Here is a 21307-nt window from a genome sequence, read left to right on the forward strand (position 1 = left end):
CATATTTTAAAGTATGCTTTTTCCTTTCTCAGAGCATATTTTTAGACCAAGCATTAACATGCAAATTATATGGATAAACCCTCTCCCCCCACAGCATTCATAATAGCCTGTGAAAAAATCAGACCACAAGGGCACAAAGACAGTCTCATTACTTTTAACCTTTGGAGAAAGCAGCTTCATCTGCTACTCAGAGTTTGCTTGGGTATCAAACTAAAAACATACCTATGCCTCCAAAGGGCTTGGCTGGATCACACTCCCACACATACCAAGGTGCTCTTTGGACTCTGCTATGGAGACAGCCTGGAAATTAATGACACAGGCTGAGAAGGACAAAGAGAGGGGAAAGGGATTTCTGAAATGTCAGGGACCCCTCCTGCTGACACTTTCCCAATGTCTTGCCAGGGGCTTTTCTCTGTGGTACTGGAGCTGGGCTTTCCCATAGGTAAACTGGACATTCCGTGTGCACCAGTGGCCCTAGAGTGAGAGTGGAACCCAGGTGGAGGTTGGAGGTGGCACCAATGTCAGTGACTTTAGGAGGAAGGTCCTGTTCTGGTGTCAGGCATTGATGAGGGAGGTGAAGTTCAGTGCCTCCAAGGGTTTCTTGGCCCCAGCCTGAGAGAGGAACTGGTTCCTGTCATTTCCCTGCTTTAAAAGCCACTTTGGGCCTTTGCTACCCATAGGCAAAGTCTGAATTACTGCATATAGGATAATCTTTAAAAACTGGCTCTAATTGACCTGTCCTCTCTTCTTTCTTGACACTTGTGACTTGTCTTGCCCAAGGACCATACACTGTCAGCCACTGCAGATCTTTGCTGGTCTCCAGAACACTCAGTGCCACTCACTGCACAGGCTCTCTTCCTTGGCCCACCAGCTCCACTGATTATAAACTCATCCTTGGGAACCATTCAGCTGTAGGCATATCGAACTCCCTCCTAGACCTGTCTTAAAATCTCCATTGTGATGCTTATTCTGTTAGGGTGGGATTAATTTCTTAAATTTCTGAATCTTCTACCATACTAGCAACTCCTTGGAGGCAGAGACTGTATCCATTTTTCTTTGAATTCTTATCTTCTACAAAGGTCTGGTGAGGGCAGTTATTTTAATGCAAGATATACATTATTACCGGAGAAGGCAATGGCACCCCACTCCAGTACTCTTGCCTGGAAAATCCCACAGATAGAGGAGCCTGGAAGGCTGCAGTCCATTGGGTCGCTGAGGGTCGGACACGACTGAGCAACTTCACTTTCACTTTTCACTTTCATGCATTGGAGAAGGAAATGGCAACCCACTCCAGTGTTCTTGCCTGGAGAATCCCAGGGACAGGGGAGCCTGGTGGGCTGCTGTCTATGGGGTCGCACAGAGTCGGACATGACTGAAGCGACTTAGCAGCAGCAGCAGCATGACTCCTGGGGGAGTTCCAAGCAGGGCCTGACAACCTTCCTATAAACTCTGATTGGGACTTCAAAGGTAGGAGTTAAGGTTAACTATATTTTCCTTTTTGTAAACAATATCAATTCAAATTGGAATGCAACTCTGAAGCAGAGACTGCTGGAATGAGAGTTAATAAAATTGGATTCTAGCCTTAGCTCGGATACTAAATAATTGTGCACCATTGGAGAGATTATTTGGCCTCTCTGACCATCAGTTTCTTCATCTATAAAATTCAGAATTTGATCTGGGTGATTTCTAATGAATATCCACAGTCTCCTATGAGGCAAAAATTCTCTGGAGGGGTTTGAAAAAAAGGCAAAGTGAAAAGGAACAGAGCAATCCAGATTTTTAGATGCAAGCAGATTTGTGAAAGCGCCTAACACAAACCTGTGCACAGAGAGTCCTCAAGAGATGAAGGGTCTGTTTCTCCCTAATGACTTTATTTCTATACCTTGTGGTGCCAGGGAAACCAGACTTACCCTGTTTATCCCACTACCCTGATCTAGAGCTTCATCTCCCTTAAAAAGTTTCATTTACCCGCCTCTACTGTGGTGGGTGACCTTACAAGGAGGTGAGCGCAGAGCAGTCAGTGGGAGGTGTTATGGACTGAACTGTGTCATTTAAAAAAGGTATGCTGCAGTCCCAACCCCTGGTACTTCTGAATCTGACTTTATTTGAAAATAGGGCCATTATAGAAGTAATCAAGTTAAAATGAAGTCAATATGACTGGTGTCCTTATAAAATGGGGAAAATTGGACATAAAGCCAGACATACACAGAGAACATGCTGTGAAGACACGCAGGGAGAAGATGGGTGTGACGGAAGTGATGCATCTATGGGCCAAAGGACGCCAAGGATTGTTGGCAAACACAAGATACTGGAGGCAAGAAAAGGTTCTCCCCTAGAGCTGTCAGACAGAGCCTGGCCTTGATTTTGGACTTCAAGTTTCCAGAACTGTGAGACAACAAATTTCTGTTGCTTTAAGCCACCCAATTTCTGATATTTTATAATAGCAGCCCTGTCAAACTAATATAAGATTCAAGTTGAGCTGTGTGGGCAGCTTAGAGAAAGAGTGGTGTGTGTGTGTGTGTGGTGTAGGTGTTAGAAGGTAATTTACATCATGGGTAGGTAGCATACGAGTCCTAGAAAACTAAGCAGACACTAATTATCAAAAATGACATATCTTTTAGCAGATTCTATCTATCCTTTCTTCTTCCCTTTTCACTCTTCTTTCTTTTATTGCCTTGCTAAGGCTTCCTAACTCTCCTTTACTGCCTCTCTACAACCCTGCATTGGCTCCTTTAAAAGAGACATTTTACTCTCATGTTTACTTAGAAATGTTAGTACCACACAATCCAGCATGGTTGAAGAGGCCTCAGAGTGAAGGAGAGAGACCAAGCCCTCCTGCTTGGAGGAGATTTCAGAAGGCTCAGACTCTGGTGGCACCAGCAAAAGGAAGCCAACTAAGGTAAACTTTTTTTTTCTAGTTCGTAAATCCTCCTTGTGAAACTAGTATAATAGATGCTGTATAAGAACTCTGCTGGATTCTCCCTTTTGGAATCTTTGGGGCGCCTGACATAACCCTCACCCTCCGCACAGTGGAGGACAGAGAGGCCTCCCTCTGTGTGCTCCATCACAACTTTCCACTGAATCTGGGTTTGGGCTGCCTGATTTGAATGGAGGATTGTTCAATGTAGCCAGTGACTGGCAGAGTTGCCAGTTCCAACACTTAGAAAATACAGTGCTGCTTTTAAAGTGGAGTAGAAGGGCGTTGAAGCAAGGATGCAGGGGTTCCTTGTCAAATACACTGCCCATCTGTCCTGGCTCTCCTTGGAGGCAGGGAATGGGGAGTGGGGGTGGGGGTGGGGGCGGTGGGGTTGAGGCTTCCCGAAGGCAGAGAAATGGTCTCCCAACCTCCATGTCCAAACTAGCAAAAATGGGGAAGGAGGCCTACTTCACCTCTGTGCTCTGGAACAGACCATCTATTGGACAAAGTGGTAGTTCCTGTCCCATTAGCTCACTCCCAAAGCTGGTATTTATAGATTTAACAGCAGCCTAGATGGACCAGAAGTATTCGGTATGTACTCTAAGTGCTATGAAAGAGATATCATCTGTGAGATCAAAAAGAAAGTTCCATTCTCTAAGAAGCAGTGAAGAAATTATACACATAATTTCTCTCCTGAGATCTGATGTAATTATATGGTTAAATATTCATATTTTAATTATTGGAAAGAAATATATTAATGAATTATTACTGAAATATTTTCCATATAGAGTCAAGTAGGAAAACCTAAAGATTCAGTTTTTTTCTGTACTCGCAAAGAAACAAATTTCATTGTTTGCTGGGGCAGGAACATTTTCTATACAAGAAATGAAATTTTTCAGCTGCCTGAATGACCTGACTGTTACTGAATAAAACCTTACTAGGAAGCCCAGTTGCTACTATTAGTCAGCTTCCAACTGCCACAGGAGTGTTGGATGCAGAGAAAAACAAATAGAGATTCCTTAAAAAGGACCACTGTTGTTTTGCTGGTGCTCAGTAGAAGGCAGAATGGGATGGGCTTTGAGTATCCTCTGGGGTTCAGACAATTCATTTAAGAAACAAACAAAACAAACCTAAGCCATTTCTCTTTCCACATCCTCATGAAGTGCTGGGGAAGGGATTCTCACGTACACAAAGTCTGCTGTTTCTAGCCACTGGTAACATCATTCCTTCATGAAATGGGTTGAATTAAAGTGTTAGAAATACCTATTCTACCAGTCTTTAGGGTGAAATAAGCAATAATGAAATCATAACCATATTAACTTTCTAGCTGAACCCCAAAAGGGGTAGAAACAACATTATTTTGAGAGAACTCACCATGAATGGGTCTTATAAAGGCCAACAAATATACCTCATTGAAAAAGAGGTATATTTTTCTATTGTTCTCACTATTCGGTACAGCAGGAAGATGGAGAATAATATTCAAGACATCTGCAAAGGAAACAAGCCCCAAAACTGCCTTATTTGGTGATTTAGTCAAAAAGGACACCTGCCTCACTCACCAAATAAACAGTTTTTTTTTCCAGCCTTTTTACAAGATCAAGCCCTGCTACTCTGAGGAATGAATCAGAGGTCTATTACATTTACCACAAAAATAACTAATTGGAGGAAGTGCTTTAGCTCTTTCTAATTTTATCACATTAGAAAGAGCAAAGATTACAAGATCTAATTCTTATTGCCTTATCGATCAAGTCTGAATGCTATGTTCTTGTTAAAGAAACAATGCTATGTTCTCAAATTCTCAAAACGAGAAGGCCAGAGTTACTTAATCAAATCTATAGTAGGAAGTGCAGAGCTGAACAATGCACTAGCTGGTGTGTTTTGACTTCACCGTCTCCATGGTAACACACATGAACAATTTTTTGAAACATATGAATGATCTGTCTTTAGGGTAGGAACCTGCCAAACATTAGTCTAATTAGTCTTTAAGTTAATGATATTTTAGATACTTAAAATGTTTTCCCAGGAATTCTCATGCAAAAAACTATTTACTGCCTTTTGTATAATTAAAAGTGCATATTTTTAGAGTAAACCACTTGTGGATTGAGAATTACTAACTTGCATAAATTAAAGTGGTTAGCATTTTAGCAAAGGTTGTGTTGGTTAGAAGCCAAAAAACTGTTAAAAAATGAAAATTTCAGTTTAGCTATTTGATATCATATGAATCGCATTTTTCAAATCTTAAAATACAAAGGTATTTTTAAATTAAATATTTATCTGATTTTAGTCCATTCATACTAATCTATGTGGACTGTATACTTAGAGAATTAACTGAAGTGCCATGAGGGGCAAAACCCCTGGAATCAGGGGGATGTTAAACGTGGCTCTAAGGACACTGAAGTCTAAGAACTCACTCAAGACATGTTCAATCTGGAATATCTGGAAACTGTCTTCTAGCAAAGGAGAAACTGTCCTATTGACAAAGGACGATTGTTGTTGTTCACTTGCTGTCGTGTCTGACTCTTTGTGATCCCATGGACAGCAGATGCTAGGCTTCCCTGTCCTTCACTATCTCCTACAGTTTGCTCAAACTCATGTCTATTGAGTCGGTTATGCCATCCAACCATCTCATCCTCTGTCAGCTCCTGTTCCTCCTGCTCTCAATCTTCCCCAGCATCAGGGTATTTTCCAACGAATCGACTCTTCGCATCAGGTAGCCGAAGTATTAGAGCTTCAGCTTCAGCATCAGTCCTTCCAATGAATATTCAGGACTAATTTCCTTTAGGATTGACTGGTTGGATCTCCTTGTAATCCAAGGGGCTCTCAAGAGTCTTCTCCAGCACCGCAGTTCAAAAGCATCAATTCTTTGGCGCTCAGCCTTCTGTATGGTTCAACTCTCATATCTATACATGACTACTAGAAAAACCATAGCTTTGACTATATGGACCTTTGTCAGCAAATAATGTCTCTGCTTTTTAATGTGTTGTCAAGGTCTGTTATAGCTTTTCTTCCAAGAAGCAAGTGTCTTTTAATTTCATGGCTGTAGTCACTGTCCTCAGTATGAAGACACAAGAAAAACTGCTTGAGAACCAACTGCAGTCTGGGGGCCAAAATACCAATCGGTGCCAGGAATTGCACAAAGTGTGCTGGAGGCATAGGGAACCTCCTTTTGCTCTGTAAGTTCAATACATGGTTTTCTAGGGTTACGGAAAAGACGTTGGTGAAGAGTCAAAAAAATAAAAGTGAAAAACCTGAGCTGAGTACATGGATGAGACCAGCAGAACCCTCTCTGCAACTGGTGTTAAATGACTAGAGACAAAGAAGCAATTGTCTTCGTGATCCTGAGAAAAGGATCAACAGCCAAAGCAGGTCTGGCATGATGGGAAAGAAAAAAAAACTGCCTGAGAGAGAATTCCCTTAGATTCTCAAGGGTCTTTCACAATCAGTCAGTGAGGAAGGCTGGAGACCTCGATGAAGAAACATGCTGTATATTTTACTGTGAACACACTCACACAGACTCATGCATATATGCACTGTTTACTAAACACATTCCATAGTGTAGTGTCATCATTTTCAGTTAAGAAAACTTCCATAAGGTTCTTGGAAGTTCTGAACTTTAAGACAATATTTTCAAGGATACACAGCTGATCCAGGAATCTTTGAGTGACAGTTTTAGTCACAATTCTGCCTCTCAAAGTAGGCAAACTGCTCACAGAGAACTTTTTATAGCACTGTGCCTGAAGCCATCCTATACTGAGTGTACTGAATGAGTGTCGTGGGGATGGTGGCCAATCCAAAAAGAGGTCTGGCTTCTAGTCAGTTCACAAACCAGAAAACATTGATTCAACAGATTGACAAGACTGCAAAATGGATTTTCTTCTGGCATTGGGAACAAGGATAGAGTAATCCCTTCCTCTCATTTACAACAGTTTGAGTAGCACTTAGAAATGTAAACAAATAGTTCAAGAGAGAAGATTTAAAATTAAGATAATGAAGTTAGCTGCTGGTTCTCATTTGTGTATATTTCCAGTGCATATACTAGCAGTGTTTTCTAGGCTTCAGGAAATGCTTTTAAAATTACTTTGCTAAACGTAAAAGTTCAGGTTATGATGCTTCCAGAAGAAAATATAGAATATCATTGTGATCTTGGAGTTGGTAAAAGTTACTTAAACACAATACAAAAAGCATTAACCATAAAAAATAATAAATAGGATTTCATAAAAATAAAAACTCTGCATATCAAAATACACTGTTGAGAAAATAAAAAGTCAAGCCACAGACTGGGAGAAAGTATTTAAATATATATGTGTGTCTGACAATATGTAAAGAATTCATACAATCCAACAATAAAAGTACTTAATTTTTAAAATGGGCAAAAGACATGAGCAAATATTTCACAAAGGAAGATATATGGATGATCAAAAAGGACATACAAAGATTCTCAGTATCATCAATCATTAAGAAAATGTACATAAAAACACAACAAGATACCATTTTGCACCCATTAGAACACCTAAATTTTAAAAAATTGGCTGTATCTAGTGTTGGTGAGGATGTCGAACAACTGGAACTCATACATTGCTGGCAGGTATGTAAAATGGAGCAACCGCTTTAAATACATTTGGATTTTTCTTTTTAACTAAGCATAAACCTACCTTGGAGAAGGCAATGGCACCCCACTCCCGTACTCTTGCCTGGAAAGTCTCATGGAGGGAGGAGCCTGGTAGGCTGTGGTCTATGGGGTCACTGAGAGTCGGACGTGACTGAGTGACTTCACTTTCACTTTTCACCTTCATGCATTGGAGAAGGAAATGGCAACCCACTCCAGTGTTCTTGCCTGGAGAATCCCAGGGGCGGGGGAGCCTGGTGGGCTGCCGTCTGTGGGGTCGCACAGAGTCGGACACGACTGAAGCGACTCAGCAGCAGCAGCAGCAGCAGCAGCAGTGATACACATGTTGAAGTGTTTAGCAGTAAAGTGTACTGACGTCTGCAACTGACTTTAAAAAGCATCCAAAAATATAATGAATTGATGGATTATGGGAAATAAGTACGTGATAAAACAAATTATCAAAATGTTACTGGCAAATTTAAGTGTCAGGTATTGTGAAATAGCTGTCTATTGTATTATATTTATACACTGGAGTGCTACTCAGCAATGAAAAAGAATGAACCACTGATAAATACAACAAGATAGCTAAATCCCCAAAACTGTATGTGGCACCAAAGACGTCAGAGATAAAATTCAGAACGGGCCATCAGAACAGGTATTGCCTATGAATAGTAGAAATTGATTGAAAGGGGCATGATACAACTCTGTGGGGTGATGGAATGTTTTATACTGTGATTAAAGTGATGGTTACTTAGGTATATACACAGATCAAAATTCATTGAACTATAGACTTAAGATCTGTGAATTTCTGTATGTAAACCTCACTGGGGGTGGTATAAGGGAAAGGCTGTGGAACAAAGATACCAAATTGTAAGTATACTTGTCTTCGTGTGACTATAGATGACAGTTTAGAGGCAAAAGAGAACCCTGAATAGGAGGAGGCAAAGGTGAATGTGAAAGCGTTAGTCTCTCAGTCATGTCCTACTCTTTATGATCCCATGGACTGTAGCCTGCCAGGTTCCTCCTCTTTACCGACTGAGCCACCAGGAAGAGGCAAAGGTAACAGATTTCATGTCAGAAATCCAACTCTGAATAGTGGGACAGGTGTCTTCTTTGAGATGCCCTAAGATAGAAAAAAAAGGCACTCCATATTTCGAGGTGTTATAAGATGGGAGACAATAGTAATATCTTAGTTTGTGGACAATAGAAATCTCAGCCCCAACTTCAGTTATACAGGATTATGGTCCCACTGGTACCTTTTCCCCTTGTTTTAGGAAATGAACAGATTAAGTTCTGGTAGGGAAACTAGATGTCAAATTGATGGATTGAAATAGTTGCCCTTTAATTCCCCCCAGGCCCTCTCTCTGACTCTATTTTATACAGAAGGCAAAGAAGGTGGGCCAGCTGCTTTGTTTTCTAGCCCTCAGCAGGTTAGAAGCAGCAAATTAGGAATGAGAAGGCAGTGAAATAGCCAGAGGCCGTCACTCAGAGAGCAAGTGGCAGCTCACAGCAGGCAGAAAAGGATGAAACGAAGGGAGAAATATAAAAACTCAACCTAAATACTCAAGCACACAACAGTAAGCAGGGGACCCCACAGCTCAATTTATTTAAATAACTCCTCACCGTACTGCAGTGCTTTACAGATGAGTCTACAGTCTTTTTTTAATGTCCTAAACAAAGAACTAGGAATATAATTCATTTTCTGGGAAGCCAGAGAATTGCTGTAGCTTCCCTGAGTTATAATGCAATATGATTAGAATAATATTTAAACATCTTGATTAGAGCAATGAACTTTAGTTAATTTAAAAAAAATTGTTATCTGTAAAATACTTGTTCCCTGACAATAATGAATAATACTCATTTTACTTAAGATTTCTAGTGAAGGGTCACTCATCAAAATCATATAACATTAGATGATAACATCTTGAGAAAGAAAAATAATAGCATTTATCGCTGCTATCAAGCTGATGTCTTGAAATTCTTATTTTCCAAAAGCTCGTGAAATGTCACCTCTATTATTCTAAAAGGGCTTTATATATTTAGACATGTCTTGGAATTTCTTTCTTCTGAATGTCAATTGTCCTACTAGATCAGACCTGAAGCAATTTTTAAGCAGTTTTGTGAACAGGTGATCATTTTGTGCATTTTATACCAAGTAGTGTGAGGGCTGGAACCAGATCCTTCCGAGTTTCAAAAGACAATTATGGTAACTTTTCCCAACTCTGAGTTCAATGACTTCATGTAATTAGCTTGAGAACGGCTATGGTGGGAGTTTATACCATGAAATTAGCAAATACTATAAATCAGGACTATTCTCTTTTCTTCTCAGAGAGATGGTTGTTAAACATTTACCAGCACAACATTGGTTCAATCAGATTCTTTAAATACATTGGATGGCCTTAGATTCAATTGCCACCACCTGTGGCTCTTTCCTTACTAAGAAATGTAAATTATAACACCTGGTCCATCTAGTCAAGGCTATGGTTTTCCCAGGAGTCATGTATGGATATGAGAGTTGGACTATAAAGAAAGCGGAGCACTGAATAATTGATGCTTTAGAACTACAGTGTTGGAGAAGACTCTTGAGAGTCCCTTGGACAGCAAGGAGATCAAACTAGTCCATTCTAAAGGAAATCATCCTGAATATTCATTGGAAGGACTGGTGCTGAAGCTGAAACTCCAATACTTTGGCCACCTGATGCAAATAGCTGACTCACTTGAAAAGACCCTGATGCTGGAAAAGATTGAAGGCGGGAGGAGAACGGGATGACAGAGGATGAGATGGTTGGATGGCATCACGGACTCAATGGACATGAGTTTGAGTAAACTCCGGGAGTTGGTGATGGACAGGGAAGCCTAGTGTGCTGCAGTCCGTCGGGTCGCAAAGAGTCAGACACGACTGAACTGACTGACTGAACTGAGTCTTCAACACAAATGGCAAGCCAAAAGAACCTGTTTTGTTACTAACATTTTATTTGGAGCCTGATAATCCAGTTTAAATATTAAATTATTTGAGCATTGGTGACAAAATAGATGGAAAATATGCTGAGCAAAAAAAAAGGTTGATTGGACTGATATACAGTATGATCCTAATAATACTTGTTTAAGAAACGATATCCTTTCTTGGGTCCTTATAGGTCTTGGAAGAAATAGAAATAGCGGGTTGCTGCCTTCATATTTAGGATAGTAGTGAATCACAAGCTTCCACAGAGACAGTTAATTGTTTTTATAAGGGAAGTTATACCCTTTGATTTTCTACATAGTTGATGTTCTTGAGATTGTAAGTTCATTTAAGCACTCACTCCACCAGTGAGTATTATTTGTGATTAAAGAGAATTCCTAAATATTATTGCCTATATAAACCCATCCTAATGACATATAACCTGTTTGGGATATGAGCTTTGGCATGTGCTGGCCTATAGGCACCTACCTATTGTTGATCAGGTTTTATTTCTTTCTAACAGCCATGAAATATTGACTAAGGCCAGAGACATCATTATTAGGGGAAAAAAGTCCAAATTTTTTTACCTCTTTAAATCTAGGAGAGAACTAGTTATATGCTTTAAAAGAGATTGATTGGCTATTCATCCCAGGCTCATATTTAATCCTGAAAAACAGCAGAGAACTTTGGATGAAAAATATCTGTTTATCTAATAAATTCTTACTTAATGCAGTCAGTTCATCAAACTCTCTGGACAGTTCCATCCAAAAACTGGAATTCACAAATGTTTATTGAATGCCTTTTCTAAGCAAATCACTCAGCTGGTCATTAAGGAAACATAAAAGGATGGCTGAGATATGCTTCCTGCCTTCAAGGAATTTAATACATATTGAAGGATAGACACCATGGTGTAATCAATCACTAATTAAACTTTTTTTTTTACTATACCACACTTCTGCTCACTCAAACCCTCTCATTTTGGTTTCTTCTTTATATCTTTAGTTGTGGAAAAAATTTTCTGCTAGTTTTCAGGTCATTATCATCAATAGTTTCTCTATAAATAGTAATTTTGGTGTGCCCATGAAAGGAATTAGGCTCAGAGTCTTCCTACTCTGAATCTGCTAAAACAATTTTTTAAAAAATACAATAAAATATTTACCCACAAAATACTAAATAAACTATTTCATGGTCAGAAAATATTTGAGAAAGTATAGAAATGTCAGCTTCTTGAAGGGCAAGACCTTCTGTATCATGTTTTCAACTGTGTCCAGTGAACATTTATAAAGACCATTTGGTGAATGAATCTTGTTCTCTGTCATTTTAATAAACATCTATGACCACTGAGTCTCAAAGTAATGATTAAAGATCCCTGGAGAGTAAGATGTTAAATAAATAGATTATCTTCTAAAAGCATATACTATTAAGTTTTCTAAAGTATTGCTTACACTTTCTTCCAATTTAGTTCAACTTTCAACTGGACATGAATATAATCTGGAGGAAAAAAAGAATCACTAAGACTTGTCATAGTGTACAAAATAGCAATTCTACTTAAAATTTAAAGTGCTAATCCCATTACTTAAATGTCCTTCATTAAAATAACTAAGCTCCCAGGTATTAATAAATATTGAAATATATACAGAAAAAAAAGGAAATCTGAATTTCATATGTGTTTTAATAATTTGCCAACTCCCTTAAATTGGAATTTTTATCAGAAAAAAAAAATAGAGAAAACAGGAAAGAAACGTGAAGTCAAAAAGAAAGTGCATTGAAATCAGGAAAAAACTTGGGTGAATCCCAAAAACACAACTTGCGGATTTGCCAAAACATTTAAAAATCTTATGTTTTTAAAATGATTTTGTTTCCTCTTCAGTGTGATTTACTTAACTCTAGCCCAACAAATATCCCTGAGAACACAGGCACTAAATCTTTGAAGCCACAGTCACCCAGAGGCAAAGAAGCACTCCACTCCCAGGACCTCTTTGCTGCCCACTGTCCACCCCCAACACAAACTGCCAGCCTCTCACTCCCACCTCCCTCCCACTCTCACCTCCCATCCTTGGCAAAACAAAACAGATTGCTTGGAGGTAAACCATCTGGGCCAGGGCTTTTTGTTATTTAATTTGCAATAGGAGTGTGTCAGTCACTTCACCTCTCTGGGCCTCAATTTCCTCATTTGTGAAATAGAGGTGAAGGTATATGACCTTCCCGACTCTCACAGCTTTTCTGAGGCTTTAAAGAACTTGATAAATGAGTAAAGAAACACTAATTCCCTAAACAAGTACAGTTACTGTTTATTTCAAGATTATCTATTCCTAAGTACATTAAAGAGATTTTGGCTTATAAAATCTGATTATTACAGAGGCTTTTCCCTTAACTAGATTGAGTGAGTGAGTGAGTGAGTGAGTGAAGTAGCTCAGTCGTGTCCAACTCTTTGCGACCCCATGGACTGCAGCCTACCAGGCTCCTCTGTCCATGGAATTTTCCAGGCAGGAGTACTGGAGTGGGTTGCCATTTCCTTCTCCAGGGGATCTTCCCGACCCAGGGATCGAACCTGGGTGTCCCGCATTGCAGGTAGACGCTTTACCATCTGAGCCACCAGGGAAGTACCTTTTACTATATGGGCAAGTTCCAAATTTTCCCATGTCTCACCCATAAATTATGCTACTTCATTAAGGACAAGGTTGAGTGGGTTAGAGGTTAGGTTATGGGACTAAGCATAATACTTTCTGTATTCTTATCTGACTTGGTCATTGTTTTGTTATTGCTTCAGGGAAAATCTTAATGTCTTAATTTGCTGTAAAAACAAATACATATCAAGAATATGTACTTTAAAAAAGGGTCATGAGACTTTGGATGGATTCATATGTGAGGGCTTTTCTAAGTGAATTTTGTTCTTTGTAGCCAAATATTTCTAAGGCAATTGTTTATTGTGTATTCAAAATGTATATGTACAAAAAAAGAACTAATTTAAAATGAGCTTTTACTTTGTCTTGAGCAATATGCTTATATTCTCATTCAGTCTGTAAGCTGTACAGTATATAACACTATGGCTGTTTTTTACAAACAAGAAAGACTAGTCTCAGTAATATACTCAAAGATAACCAGCTACAGGAGACAGTGTTGGGATGAAGACTCACTTTTCTTGGATGCAAAATACCTATTCATTTTACTAGACCTATGCTCCTCACAGTGTGGTCTGGGGAAAACCAGCATGGAATCACCTGGATCTACTTAGAAATGGAATCTCAGGCTCCACACATCTGCCTATTGAATCACAGTACGTATTCTATAAGGAATCCCACATTAAAGACTGAGAATTTTTCACTAGACCACCTGGCTTCTCAAACAGACTGCTGACATCGTGGTTATCTTCACAGCTGACCTGGTTCCTGGATGAGCCCCCAACACCACATACCCTTATAGCAGCATGAGCTCCAGGCAAAACTAATTACTGCTTCTTTTTACATGTGGCACTGGTTTATGCCACCATTATGACCTTTTTCTGTGCCACACTGTGAGAGTAATGGCAAAAAGCGAAGAGGAACTAAAGAGCCTCTTGATGAAGGTGAAAGAGGAGAGCAAAAAAATTGACTTAAAATGCAACATTCAAAAAACTAAGTTCATGGCATCTCATCCCATCACTTCATGGCAAATAGATGGGGAAAAAATGGAAACAGTGACAGATATAATTTTCTTGGCCTCCAAAATCACTGCAGACAGTGACTACATCCATGAAATTAAAAGATGCTTGCTCCTTGGAAGAAAAGCTATGATAAACCTAGACAGCCCATTAAAAAGCAGAGACATCACTTTGCCGACAAAGGTTCATATAGTCAAAGCTATGGTTTTTCCAGTATTCCTGTATGGACATGAGAATTGGATCATAAAGAAGGCTGAGTGCCAAAGAATTGAGGCTTTCAAACTCTGGTGCTGGAGAAGACTCTTGAGAGTCCCTGGACAGCAAGGAGATCAAACCAGAAATCAACCCTGAATATTCATTGGAAGGATGAATGCTGAAGCTGAAACTCTAATACTTTGGCCACCTGATGTGAAGAGCTGATTTATTGGAATAGACCTTGATGCTGGGAAAAATTGAAGGCAGGAGGAGAAGGAGGCAACAGAGGATAAGACAGTTGGATGGTATCACTCACCCAATGGACTTGAGTTTGAGCAAATTCCAGGAGGTAGTGAAGGACAGGGAAGCCTGGTGTGCTGCGGTCCATGGGCTGCAAAGAGATAGACATGACTCAGTGACTGAACAACACTGTGAGGGTAAGATGGATCTTGTCAATTTTTGTATCCTATGTGCCTGTGACTTAAATAATGTTTGGTTAAATGAACAGACTAAAGAGCACTTTGTTAGTATCTCAAAATTTTCCCTTTGTAATCTCTTCCCCCATAGTATTCACCAGGCCTGACATTCCTCACATTGAGACAGACAACTGCTATCATTTGGAAGAGTTGCTAGTAAGTCACATAGGCTAGAGGGTAATCCATTCCCAGAGAAACGCTACTACAGCGGGGGAAATCTCAGAGCCAGGAGGCCTCCCCTGTCTTTGTCATTAGTAAGCTGCATGACTTTTGGCAAGTCCCTTCAATTCCCTGAATTTCCATTTCCCATCAAAGACAGAAGAATTTGAGTTCTGAAATACAGGAATTTTTCACCCATCATGATCTGCTATTTGCATTTCTATCACCTCTAAATGTTCAAACCCCAAACCTGTTCTTTATTCAAAGCCCTAAGCCTAAAGAGGGCAGGGAACAGGGAAGAAGATGAGTATGTTCCATAACTGATCTTAATTCAAAAAAGAAGAGATCCTAGAGGAAAATCATTCACACTGACGATGATCTTTCAGGAACTCTTAAAACCATGAGCATTCCCTGTTCTAACAGCTCTTAGGTCTTATTTCTTGGGTACTTGGATGTCACCTGCAAAAGACACTAAATTGGCCAGTTGTGTGAACAACTGTGCAGTTCTGGAAAAGTTAAGAGAGAGAGAGAGAGAGAGAGATTTGAATATACTCTCAGCTCTCTATAGCAATGCTCTGCTACACTGTTTCAACGACACGGTTTAAGGTATGCCTCAAATGGTTGTTATTAATAAGAGCTATTATATATTAAACTTTGTAAATGATTTGCTCTCTTTTTTTTTCTTAGAAAGTACTAGATTTTATTCAAGTTTATCCCCACAACCATCACTAGTTTCTATCTCCTTATGCTTTTTTGAATGAGAGAAAGCGAGATGAAGCTATCAATAGCTCTCAAGGAATCTCCTCTAATCAAGGCCTTATCTTATCTCTGCCACAGTCCTGAAATCTAGCTATGGTCAAGGAGTTGTATGGTTCAAATACACGTGAATGTCATTTTTCTCTTGTGTCCTAGGGATAAAAGTGTTGAGATATGCTGCATTTGGGGATGTTGACATCATAGTTTTGCAAGCAGAGTTCCTTTGTGAGACATGGCCTGTTGAAGAAAGCAATGTATTGGGAAGACAATTCAAGGCTGAACAAAGGGGATGGTTGTTATATATTTAAAATGCTTTCTTTCCATTAATAAGAGAAGATTTTAGAGCCCTGACTTTTAAATTATTTTGACTATAACATACAATAAGAAATACATTGTCCAAAGTAACTATGGTGTATGGGTATATACATACATGCTACTGCTGCTGCTAAATCGCTTCAGTCGTGTCTGACTCTGTGTGACCCCATAGATGGCAGCCCACCAGGCTCTCCCATCCCTGGGATTCTCCAGGCAAGAACACTGGAGTGGGTTGCCATTTCCTTCTCCAATGCATGAAAGTAAAGTCGCTCAGTTGTGTCTGACTCTTAGCAACCCCATGGACTGCAGCCCACCAGGCTCCTCTGTCCATGAGATTTTCCAGGCAAGAGTACTGGAGTGGGGTGCCATTTTGATAAATATATGGGCTTCCCAGGTGATGCTAGTGATAGAGAACCTGCCTGCCAATGCAGGAGATATGAGAGGTTGGTTTGATCCCTGAGTTGGGAAGATTCCCTGGAGGAGGACATGGCAATCCACTCTAGCATGGGGTCGCTAAGAGTCGGACACGACTGAGTGATTTCACTTTTCACTTTCATGCACTGGAAAAGGAAATGGCAACCCACTCCAGTGTTCTTGCCTGGAGAATCCCAGGGATGGGGGAGCCTGGTGGGCTGCCGTCCATGGGGTTGCACAGAGTCAAACACGACTGAAGTGACTTCGCAGCAGCAGAAGTGACTTAGCATGCAATAGTTTATATATGATTGGGAAAATATATAAATAAAACTTTAAAATATCATAAAAACATGCTTACTTTTAGTTTTTTATGTCATTTTTTGGCTTCTCAGGTGGCTGAGTGGTAAAGAATTCATTTGCTAAGCAGGAGACACAGGTTCAATCCCTGGTTCAGGAAGATCCCTTAGAGAAGGAATGGCAACCCACACCAACATTCTTCCTTGGAAAAACCCATGGACAAAAGAGTCTGGTGGGCTACAATCCATGGGTTTGCAGAGTCAGGCATGACTTAGTGACTAATCAACAACAACAATATAGTATTTTTTATTCTAATGCACTTTTTAAAAAATGTCAGATGCAATCCACTAAATTGATTTCATGACCATTAGTGGATTGCAACTTAGAATTTAAAAATATTGCTTCATAAGCATCTACACTTTGCAGCTTTGACCAGTTGCTTACTGCCAATTAGCTGAAAATGACTGAGCTAGTGTCCTCTTTCACAGATAAAGGCTGCAGTTCTGGCCAACAGATGATAACAGCTGTCTTAGAAACACTAGATGACTGGTTTGGCCATGATAAACAAAATAAAAACACTTCTTTCCATTTAGTGGAACTCAATGAATTCTACAAAACATTCAGCCAAGCAGCTGTTGTTAAGCCATTCATAAATAAATTGTCCTACTTTATCACAAATTTATAAACCACTACACCATTGTGTTGATCAAGTCAGCTGAAAAGAAAGCACTGTCAAGGTGGAATCACACCATTATCTTCACATAAATTTTTATTAATAAGGAAGTAGTTGGAATTTTAGTGTTGTTTTCTTCTAGAAATATGCAAAAACCCAATATAAAAGGATCTGATTGATCCTCTTCAAAGTTTGTCTATTTTTGCCTCAATGGGATTCCAAATTATAAGCTAAAAGTTTCAGTTTTCAGGTTTTAGAAGTTTCAAATTCTATATCATCAGAACAATTTTTACATGTGAAATATTTTTAATTCTATTCTTAAAATGTTTCTGTGTTAAAGAAAACTGTCTGAGATTTTTGTCATTGCTGTTAATTAACTATTTGGCCTCTTTGTGATTTTTTTTAAAAACAAACAAACAGCATTTTACTCAAAATGTGTTTGTAAATATTTTCTCCCATTCTGAGGGTTGTCTTTTTGTCTTGTTTATGGCTTTATTTGCTATGCTTTTAAGTTTAATTAGGTCCCATTTGTTTACTTTTGTTTTTATTTTCATTACTTTAGGAGGTGGGTCAAAAAGGATCTTGCTGTGATTTATGTCAGAGTGTTCTGCTTATGTTTTCCTCTAAGAGTTTTAATGTGTCCAGCCTTACATTTAGGTCTTTAATCCATTTTGAGTAAAATATATGTGGAATCTAGAAAAATGGTACAGACGAACCTATTTGCAAAGCAGTAGAAGGCAATGGCAACCCACTCCAGTACTCTTGCCTGGAAAATCCCATGGACAGAGGAGCCTGGTGGGCTGCAGTCCATGGGGTCATGAAGAGTCAGACACGACTTAGCGACTTCACTTTCACTTTTCATTTTCATGGAGAAGGAAATGGCAACCCACTCCAGTGTTCTTGCCTGGAGAATCCCAGGGACAGGGGAGCCTGGTGGGCTGCCGTCTATGGGGTCGCACAGAGTCGGACACGACTGAAGCGACTTAGCAGCGGCAGCGGCAACAGAAACACAGACATAGAGGACAAACATATGGACACTGGGGGCGGGGGATGAATTGGGAGATTGGGATGGACATAAACACATACTGTGTATAAAATAACTAGTGAGAACTTCGGGGTTGGGGGCAGCAAAAACGAAAGGTACAATCTGTTCATAGGATGTAAATTAACCTTAAAAATGCACTCCAATATATATTGGAATACTGTTTCATTACAGTTATATGAGGTACCTAGAATAGTCAAAATCATAGAGTCAGAAAGTATATTGGTAGATGCCAGGGACAGAGGGGTGAGGGGGGTTGCAGAGGGGGAATGAGGACTTAAAGTTTGATGGGGAAGAAGTTTCAATTTAGGAAGATGGAAAATTCAAGAGATGGATGATGGTAAAAATTGCACAACAGTGTGAATATACTTAGTGCTACTGAACTGTACAGTTAAATATGGTTAAATAGTATGTTTTATACTATGTGACTTTTATCACAATTTAAAAAAATTAAAATGTGTTTCTTTCCTGAAAGTACCTTTAAAATCCATTCTGAGATACAGAATCTATGGCCATATACCAGTTCTGACTAGTGAAATTTAAGAAGCAACCAGTATAGAATGTTATAGAGAAGTGGAGTGACTTCATGTAAGTGGAACAAGGAGCTCAGAGAGATCAGAGAGAACAGTGGAGTAACTGAGCTGCTACTCTGGAGGTGGCATGTGGTTTCTGCATTATTGGGTGGAAACTAGATATTGTGATTGTTTTTACTCAAGCATTTTCTGCTCTTGTGAAAGAACTGAATGCAGGAGATAACCCCTGTACAGTGGTTGAGCGTATATGCGTACTAAGTCGCTTCAGTAGTGTCTGACTCTTTGCAATGCTCTGGACTGTAGCATACCAGTCTCCTCTGTCCAGGGGTTCTCCAGGCAAGAATACTAGAGTGGGTTGCCATTTCCTTCTCCAGGGGATCCTCCCGATCCAGGGATCTAACCTGCATCTCTGGCATCTTCTGCATTGGCAGGCAGGTTCTTCACCCTTGGGAAGCCCCAAGCACTTGAGCAGGGTTTATTAAATATTCTGCTCTGGAGTGTAAATTGGATAAAGCTCTACCCTGCATATCTGAGATTTTTTTAAAAACCAATAGCTGAACGTGGACTCTTTTATGTCTGAAAAATAAATGTTTATTCATAAATTATTATTTTCTTATCTGGCAATGACTAGAGATATGCAAGCAAGATTTGACCATGCCAGGAAGGCTAAGCAGACCTAATCTCATGCTGAAGAAAATAAAAACACGAAAAAGATTTAATATGGACTTGGAGAAATATCCTGGTAACTCTTGTGATTGAGTTACTGGGCCAAGGAGGCAGTCCACACCCAGGAATAGGATGCTGTTATTCTGAGGAGAGTTATCCAACCCACTGCAATGCATCCTGGAGTGAGGTCAGTCCTGAGACAGGATGACAGGCAAGACTTGCAGGGAAGCACCCTCCTCTCAAGGGACCGAAGGGCAACTGAGCTCCGATTTCCACTGGTGGAGGTTTAGTTGTTCCAAACCACATGAGAACCTCTGGGAGCTACAGATGCTGAAGTAGGATATGGGTCCCTGAGTTTGAACACGAGCAGAGCTAGCAGTTGTTGTCAAAAATGTACTTATTATTTGTGTTGCATTTCTATGAGCCCCAAACCTTTCCTAGCTCCTCTCTGAGAGTCATGGCTAGTCTCATTTGTGCTGTCAGACACTGAAGAGCCAGGATGAGAGCACCTCAGCAATATGAGAGGTACCAGGAAAGAGAGAGAGAGAGTGTGTGTTTGTGCTGTGCATGATACTGAGCAAGGGTTGGTGGTAAGAGGATCACCGTGTGTGGGGTTTCTTCCTCGGGTTGTTACCACAGAGGCAGCGGTGTGATGGCAAGATAGGAAGCCTAGACTGGAAATACCAGTTAGACTTGATCAGGAAAATACATGGGGTAATTCTCTGGGAAACCCTTAGAAATAATGTAGAGACCTTCTCAGAAGGGCTAATTTCTGGCTATTTTGAAATAAAAAGATGAAGGTACATAGAGATGAAACAAGCATGAATAAATCCCTTTTGTAATACTGCAAAAAATATTTTCGGAATCTATTAATCACATTGGAATAAGACTGATTCTCTGTCTTTCCTAGCAATAGATGAAAAAATTCATTAGTGAAACGTGAACTCACAAAGAAAGTGAGTTCGGTTTAGCAAAATTAGTTATTCTCTGCTTCCATGTTAGAGTGCTTATTTCTGGCAGTCTTCAGCACAATTATTCCATATCTTCTTAAAGATGGTGGAGAGTGGGATAAATGGACAGAATTTAAGAGTGACCTGCTTAAGATTTTTTAAGGTGAAACAAAGGTTTCTACTGTCTGCTTCCTCCTCTGTAAAACTGATCCTAGGAAGTTTGGGAAACTCCGTGCCATTTTTGCTTCTTGGACACACTGAGCTCTGGTTTAACATCATCTTGTAGCTGGGCCAGTCATGGAGACAAACAATAGCAACATGAAAAAGAACAACTGAGAGCTGCAACTTATTGTCAAACAGTTTGACCACAAACATTAAAATAAGCTCAGTGTATATTTAATTGTATATAGATGTGTATGCACAGACAGAAAGAGAGTATAGCAGCATGTTAAAGATTGGTAAATCTAGGTTTAAATTTGTTAGTTATTTTACAATTTCAGTGTTTCTATAGATTAGAAAATTTTCAAACTAAAAAGTGCTGGAAGGGTGGGAAGGAACAATAGAGAATTCTTTAGTCTTGAAAGAGGTGATAATCAGAGTACAGATGTCAAATTTAATAAGGTCATTATATTTTATATTATGCAGTATTATGCAACTTTATGTTAGATAGTGACTAGCCTAGGGCTTAGAATTTAGAAGGGATTCACTGATTTTTTGAACAGCATAG

The 21307-nt window shown here is 39.6% G+C and overlaps 1 long non-coding RNA gene across 1 annotated transcript in view; it reads right to left on the minus strand.

The window, feature by feature from the left end:
• Nucleotides 1-7938: 7938 nt before the first annotated feature.
• LOC112585625 overlaps nt 7939-21307 on the minus strand; it is a 37690-nt gene continuing 24321 nt past the window's right edge. Inside the window, exon 3 of the long non-coding RNA XR_006551846.2 lies at nt 7939-8646. This is a non-coding gene — a long non-coding RNA (uncharacterized LOC112585625). The remainder of the gene's footprint in view (nt 8647-21307) is intronic.

Source organism: Bubalus bubalis, chromosome 1 (genome assembly GCF_019923935.1).
Source record: "Bubalus bubalis isolate 160015118507 breed Murrah chromosome 1, NDDB_SH_1, whole genome shotgun sequence".
In the NCBI taxonomy this organism is placed as follows: domain Eukaryota; kingdom Metazoa; phylum Chordata; class Mammalia; order Artiodactyla; family Bovidae; genus Bubalus; species Bubalus bubalis.